The sequence below is a fragment of the Lactuca virosa genome, chromosome 4, assembly GCF_052849685.1.
Source record: "Lactuca virosa cultivar CGN04683 chromosome 4, Lactuca_virosa_CGN04683_v6, whole genome shotgun sequence".
Taxonomy (NCBI): Eukaryota; Viridiplantae; Streptophyta; class Magnoliopsida; order Asterales; family Asteraceae; genus Lactuca; species Lactuca virosa.
Genome location: NC_136429.1, coordinates 245,887,218 through 245,895,227, shown reverse-complemented (window position 1 = coordinate 245,895,227; position 8,010 = coordinate 245,887,218). Strand labels below are relative to the sequence as shown.

At 28.7% G+C, this 8,010-nt stretch overlaps 2 long non-coding RNA genes across 3 annotated transcripts; both read left to right on the top strand.

Annotated features, from left to right (window-relative positions):
* Window positions 1-1,216: 1,216 nt before the first annotated feature.
* On the top strand, window positions 1,217-3,826 carry LOC145168788 (uncharacterized). The gene is made up of 4 exons (XR_013742103.1): window positions 1,217-1,346; window positions 2,889-3,042; window positions 3,121-3,352; window positions 3,579-3,826. It is a non-coding gene; the product is annotated as an uncharacterized LOC145168788 (long non-coding RNA).
* Window positions 3,827-4,049: 223 nt separating this feature from the next.
* Window positions 4,050-6,844, top strand: LOC145168787 (uncharacterized). 2 transcript variants are annotated; one of them, XR_013742102.1, is made up of 5 exons: window positions 4,050-4,107; window positions 4,243-5,298; window positions 5,408-5,442; window positions 5,535-5,602; window positions 6,804-6,844. It is a non-coding gene; the product is annotated as an uncharacterized LOC145168787 (long non-coding RNA). The 2 variants fall into 2 exon arrangements; XR_013742100.1 differs by lacking the exon at window positions 4,050-4,107 and having other exon boundaries at window positions 4,144-5,298.
* Window positions 6,845-8,010: the final 1,166 nt, after the last annotated feature.

The window sequence follows — 8,010 nt, the reverse complement described above, 5'->3', positions numbered from 1 at the left end:
TTTATTTAAATTCCAAAATAGAATGTTACATCAATATTGGTCAATAAATCCCCATTCCGAAAAGATTTTAGTAGGATATCATGCTTACCCAAAATATTCCTATTATGATTATCAAGAGGCCTGGTCCAAAGCATTCCTTGTACGCAATTATTCACATTCTTGGTTTATCTTTTTTGATCTAAACTTTGACTATGAATACCCCAAATGGTTTGTTAATTGGTATAAGTTCATGGGCTTAATACCAAAATGTCTACCTGATGAAGTTTTGAATGGATTTCTCAAATTTAAAGAGTTATTTGTTCAACTTATCCCTGAATTTGAATATCTATTACAATTTTTCATGTTATTCAAAATTCCATGGATTATGTCATGGACTTATAATTATCAAGAATCAAAAGACATTTCTCCTCCATGGCTTAACTACCAATATAGAATAAAATGGTGGGAAAAAATCAAACTTCCTCAAGCCAACTCAACGAAGGTGATCAAATGTTATCAATAAATCCATCATTCTACAAAAGAAAAAATAGAAGAGATCAAGAATGCTCCTCTCCCTGATCCTGAACTAGTAGCTAGAATTCTTCACGCTGCCGGTTCATCACAAGAAGAACTTCACCGTTTATTACAAGATATTCGTAGATCCTCTACAAAATCAAATGAATCTACTCCAAGAACTCAATTACTTCAATACGCTCAAGACCCGTTTGATGATCCATACGAAGAATAAAATATTCTAAATTTTATTTTGGTGTATACCTTCAATGTAGGGCATTTCATTTCAATGTTTTTCAAGATTAGTAGTTTTTCAAAATTGTGGAAATACGTATAAACACTATGTGGGTATAAAGCGTGTGTGAAAATGATTCTCAAATTTTTTTTATCAAGATATTATCAAGACTTATTGCAGGTCATCATAGACTCCATTAATTAATCTCAATCATGACTTGACGACAAAAAGCCTTTTGCCAAAAGAAGAAATTGTTATGTCGGCCATAACCCCATTTTCAAGAATCAAATTATTACTAGAATACAAAGATAACTAAAAGAAGAAATTATATTGTAGGCCAACTATGACAAAGGACAAATCATTGAGAAAAAAATTCAAGAAATGAAGATCCGGTAAAACAACCGGTTACCATTATCCAACTCAAGACCCTCTATAAATTAAGTTAAAGTTTTGTGTTTAAGACATTCGAAAAATTTCACTCTCTCAAATGTATAGTTTATGTCTAGAAAAACTCCTACTATTTCTCTATCTACATCTCGATGTTCAAAGTCTCTATATTTTCAGATCATCCTTTCTCAAAATGCTTGTATTGATTGTATTCCAAGTCTAATCAAAGAGGGTATTATTTAAAAAGTACTTTATTTAATTCTTGTTATAATACTATTGAATTCATTTTCTCCTACAAATATTTTGGTTATTTACTACGATTATTTCGTTTCGAATTTGTATAACAATTAATTCTACAAGATTATATATATATATATATATATATATATATATATATATATATATATATATATATATATATATATAGTTAGGTTCATATATAAACACTATATATTGTGTGATTGTATAAGCAATTTTTGACCAATCATTTAATAAATGTATGATAGTAATTAACATATAAATCAATAAATGCATTTTCAGTTATAATCCTATAATTATTGTAACTCATTTCATTTAACTTCGCTCCTATAATTTTGGTAAGTAGTTTAAATTGAATTCTTTAATATACGTATCAAGAAAGTTGGTGACTAAAACTCAGATATAGTGCCGAATAGAATGCTCATTCTTTCAGAATTCATAAAAAGAATATATTAGTTTATTGCATATTCTTCAAGATTATGTTACACACTGTAACATATTTTTATGTGTAAAAATAATATTTTCTTGTTCTTCAAGAATTTTCAGTTGGCCTGTAGTTTTGGTAAATCTGTGTACAAAGAATATTGCATATACTTCAAAAATATGTTATAAAGTATTAATGGATCGTTCTTAAAGAATGAATTTTTTTTTCACATATCTCATTAGTTTTATGACAGTAGTTCAAAATATTTATTAGTCAATGCATTCTTAAAGAATGAAATGTGATTCTTAAAGAATGAAATAAGTTTCAAGTAAATTCATGATTTTTAAAAAATCAAATGCCCCGATTCTTTAGTTTTGTACTTTGTGAACATTGTATAAAAACATTTTGTTAATATTTTGTAAAACTAATAGTGAAATTGCCTAGTTTTTATAGAAAGAAATATGTTATGAAACTAAGTAATTCTTAAAGAATGAAATCTATTTCGTTTTACGTGATTATCGTGTAAAAAAATATTGCAAAATTTTCAATACGTGATTTTGTGTGATTTGGTTTTAAAAATAATAATCTGGATTTTATTAATATATTTGACTTGGTTTACTAAAATATAGTTACTTCTCTTTTATCTTATTTAATAAAATGTTATAATTACTCTTTAATAACCTTAGAATTAATTGATTGTAATTATATAGTAATTGCTATCCTACATTAATACAATGCACTCTAAAATCATAGTCATTAATTTTATTTAATCCAATGATCATAATTTGGTCACACATTCACACAATATTTGGAGTTCGCATTTAATTCTAACATTTAATTCTAACCTTTTATATATATATATATATATATATATATATATATATATATATATATATATATATATATATATATATATATGTATCTTTACTATATTATTAAGGATAATGCTCATTTCTTGAAAATTAAGAGGTACAACATATATTACCTCATGTACAATAATATTAAGCATATAACCAATCTTATACGTATTACACTACACGGATCATATACGTATTACACTACATGGACCTTACCCTAATCTCCTAAACACAGCTGTCATCAAACCTATTCTCATCGTGTCCACCAAAGATGCAGTGATCTCCACCAACGTCTCCCACCGAGGGTCCACGGTTGCCGACTTCCCCCACCAAAATGAAATGGAAACCCTAATTTCAAATTATCGTGTATTCGAGATCCGTACAACGAGGTATGTCTCCGTTCACTGTGATTACAAACTCACACACCTCACGACCTCTCTCATACATTCTCTGTCTTTTGTTTTCAGTAAATATGTTGTCACCACCATCACCTACAATTGCTATCATCGAGCTCTCTTTTTTCTTACTAATTTCACCCCATTAGTTACCACACACACAAAAATGTACAAAACTACCATCGACATCTTCAAATGAACATCATTGATTTCTTTTCCCAAGTCATTTATCCTCTGTAACCGTCATCATCTGTCGACGAAGATCAGAAACTACAAGCACAATCATGCCCTGAACACCGAACAGGTATCTAAACATTGTTGTTCCAGACTATATTTTTATCGATGCTTTCCCTTACTCTCGATACTTTCCTTCACCCTGACTATTATTTACTTGCTCTTCCCCTATCTCGAACGGTGACTTACTTCGATCACCGCCTTCTGTTTCTTCTATCACTCTCTCTTTCTCTACATCTCTATTTACTTGAAAGTGGTTTACGTTTAAAAATTGATGACTGATTTGGTGCTTTCAGGGTAATTTCTGAATTGATCTCTTTCTCCCTTCCCCAAACGGTGACTACTATCTCCATTCCAATGTCTATTTATCTTTTCCCTAAATGGTAACCACTAACACGCATGGATGCTATGTGGTTGAGGCGCTGGAAAATGCCTTCGGTGTGTGATCCTGGCATCAAATGCAAATGCGATTGTAATTTCCCCAATTCTACTTGCCACATCACCCAACTGTGAGTACTTCTCTTCCTTCTTTCCATTTCAAATATACAACTCTGTCATTTTTATATTCGGTTCTGTTTACATATATGAAGTTATATCTCAAATTCAGTTTGATTTCTTCATGAACAATAGCTTTGAAGTTGTGTTTCTTGTGTTCTTTCTCTTCCAATTAAACATGGTAATTAAGAGTCGTTTTTCTTTCCAAGTTATATGTAAAAAACCTAAATCCATTCCATATGTTGGTGGATTAACATTTTCTAGCTTTTGCTGCTAGATCGGTTTTGCGTTCATGTTTTCTCCGTGTATATAGTTGGATTTATGACACAGGTAACTTCATTATTAATTTCATTTTCCAAACACTACTCACTCTATCATTTTTCAGATTTAAGATTTAGCTTTTTTCTTTATGTAGGTTACTGTATTTGGATTTCCCTATACTGACAACTTCTCTAACACATACAGGACCATTTGGTCTTTCTTCCCACCTAATCTTCTTGCTAAAGCCCTTCAGTTGCTTTCTGATGCCACTTCCACTCCTGAAGACCCTGGTATCAGCTGGAGCCATATAGGGGAGTGTGCACCAAATGACAATGACTGTCTAATAAATATGGTATCTACTTATTTGATAATCACTACTTTTTCAATCTTGATATCTCCTCTATAACTATATATTCTTTATACACTTGTAATGGCTATTAACTTTACTAAAAAATCTTAATCTGTGTTTTTTCTTAAGATGGATCGATTTGTAGTTGCATGCGGTCTGTTCCAACATCGGAACATTCGTATCCAGATGATGAAGATGTACTCCAAGAGGAAAACACTGTTAAGCAGCAACATAGATGCTTCATTTTCCCTCCACGAACCCTAATCGGCATCTCAGTCGCAAGAGTTGATCCATGTTGCTCAATCGAGTAATTTATATTCAAATTCTGAGTTTAATTTGTTAATGGGAACTGTACATATATTATTGTTTCTTTTTAGCTTCCTTCTCATGTGAAAAAGTGAAGATTCTCATATGAAGCTTATTGATTTTGGGTTTTCTGATAATGGTATCGTAGGAAGTGCATATTATGTTCCACCAAAAGTGCTTCATATTCTGAGAATTTCTTATCCATCTGTACATTTCAGTCTCCTTTGCTATTTACAATCATGTCAGATAAAGCATGTCTAAAATTGTGTTGAGTTTAATTTTAGGTTCATGAATTCTTTACAATTACCAGTTGAATCTTATTTTGATCCAAAGCAGTGATGATGTAAGGGAATTACAAATGATCTAATTTTTGTGGCCTTGATTAAACAGAAGTAAAAGATGATGAGTAGGAGAGAGATGATTGCTTCTGCAGGCTTCTCCTAGCAAAAAGAAGATTGTAGGTGTTTTCTACAAGGCACATGAGTATGCTGAGATGAACCCCAATTTCTTGGGTTGTGCAGAAAATGCATTAGGCATTCGCAACTGGTTGGAATGACATGGCCATGAGTACTTAGTCACTGATGACAAAGAAGGACCAGATTGTGGTAAGCTCTTAATTTGACTCCATTTTTAAGTTCCTGACATTACATTTATTTTAAGTCTATATGTAATTATGTATACACACTCAGTTTTTGTTATCATTTCTCATTATAGAACTTGAAAAACACATCCAATTTCAAGATTATTAGGTGATGCATCTTTCTATTTTTTTTGTTCATTTAATATATATTCGGTAATATCACTAAAAGCAATGTAAATTTTATGTTTGAATTTGACACAGGTTGTGTTGAAGTTGTTGGATTTGTTACATCTGACGAACTTGCATCATGGGAAGATATTCCTCAAGGGGTAAACATCTGAAACTCCACTCCAACAAAAAAATTCCTGTTAACTTTGTTTCATAAACTGTCCGCTGATCTTATGCCGTTTTATGTTTCATAAAATAGTAATTTTTTATGCAAATAAGATAAAGAAATTATGCTATATAGATTAATAAAATAATCTAATTTTATTGCACTTTTTGCTATATGCACTAATAACCAATTAGAATCTGGGCATGGCTGTTGTGCTGAAACTGTATCCTGTTCTTTGTTGTTTTATTTTATAAATAAGATAAATAAATTTTGCTATATATATTAATAAAATAATCTAATTTTATTTCACTTTTTCCATTTTTATTTATGAAACTTTTCATTACACATTGAAAAAAAATCATGATTTTAATAAGGCTTAATAAAAAAATAACAACATTTTCAACTAATGATTTTAATAAAACTTTGTTGCTTAAACGTTTTTCAAAAAAAAATCCAATACAATTTTTTTATCTTTGAAAATGATGTCAATTTGCGAAATAAAAAAAATCACAATTTTTAATTATTTTTTAGTGAGGACTACTGATAAAGCAGTTTTTAATTATTTTTGGTATGATTTAAAATATTTTTGGTATGACTTAAAATACTTTTACTATTATATTATCTTATGTAAAATATTATAATTTTGGTATGATTTAAAATATTTTTGTTATGACTTAAAATTAAGCAAATTGAGATCTAACCATAAATACTAACATTAAAAAAATATACTAAAATAACTTTTCAACTAATGATTTTAATAAAACTTTATTGCTTACACGTTTTTCAAAAAAAAATCCCATACAATTTTTTATCTTTGAAAATGATGCCAATTTTGCGAAATAAAAAAAAATCAGAAATTTTAATTATTTTTTAGTGAAGGCTACTGATAAAACAGTTTTTAATTATTTTTGGTATGATTTAAAATATTTTTGGTATGATTTAAAATATTTTTAGTATTATATTATCTTAATTAAAATATTATAATTTTGGTATGATTTAAAATATTTTTGGTATGACTTATGACAGTTATTAAACAGATTTTTAAATTATTTTAGTATATTTTTTTAATGTTAGTATTTATGGTTCGATCTGAATTTGCCTAATTTTGGAATGATTATCAGTTTCCGAAATTATATCATAGAATACATTTTTCCACCTATAAATCTAATATGTGTTCTTATTTTTTACTCCTACAGCACACAATTCACAAACAAAGAATCAGGAACAAGAAGACTACTTCATTGCATTGCATTGCATTTGTTGATACAAATTCAGGTTCTGTTACTTCTTCTATCACTTATAACTTAAAGTGTGTATGATATTTTATTTTTTACTTCTTCTGTTTGAAGTGATTACTTCTTCTATCACTTATAACCTGAAGTGTGTATGATATTTTATTTTGTACTTCTTCTGTTTGAAGTGATATACTTCTTTTGTTTTAAATGATAATCTTCTTCTCTCAAATAATACATTACATGTATATAATATGTATATATGTTTGTATTTATTTGTTTGTGACATCCTATATATGCATGGTTTGTATATGTATATGTTGGGACATTGTGTGCTTGTGTATTTGAGTGAATATTGTTTTGAAAACATATCATGTTCTAATTTATGAGTGAATATAGTTTCTAAAATATATCATGTTCTAATTCCATGGATTGAAACTGTCTCCTTCCATATGTACATGAATACAAATATGTTTCTATGTTTTATTTTATCTAATTAAAGACGATTACATCTATTATAAAGCCTCAAAATATGTTTGTAGAATACAACTTTTATTACACGAATTTGTTTAACAATACCTCAAGTAAATTACACAAAATTAAAATAAAAAAAAACATATCGAAATTAAATGTATTTAGCTTTTTTATTTTTGAAAAAGATAAGTAATAAACAATTGACGCAATTTCCTTCGTTTTAATGCACCAAAAGAAAGTCAAAGATTGCATTTTTTATATTATTGCTTATAATCCGCATCACAAAAGCCTATTTCTGTGACATCCTATATATGTATGGTTTGTATATGTATATGTCGGGACATTGTGTGGTTGTGTATTTGAGTGGATATTGTTTTGAAAACATATCATGTTCTAATTTATTTCTAATTTATGAGTGAATATTGTTTTGAAAACATATATGTTTTTATTAAAGCTTTGAACTATCATATTCTCCATCATGTTCATAACTTTTCTTGACAATGAACTAAATAAAAGCATCCCTGCAATTTTCTTTGCAACTGATAGCACATATATTGTCCTTTCACTTATATTTTCTTTTTTCACTATTTTGCAATCACTTCGCATTTTTAGTTCCAAAATTAAACAACATGAAGCTCGTTACAAGTTACAATAATAGATATATTACACTGGCAACAACCATATTTTCCAAATCACT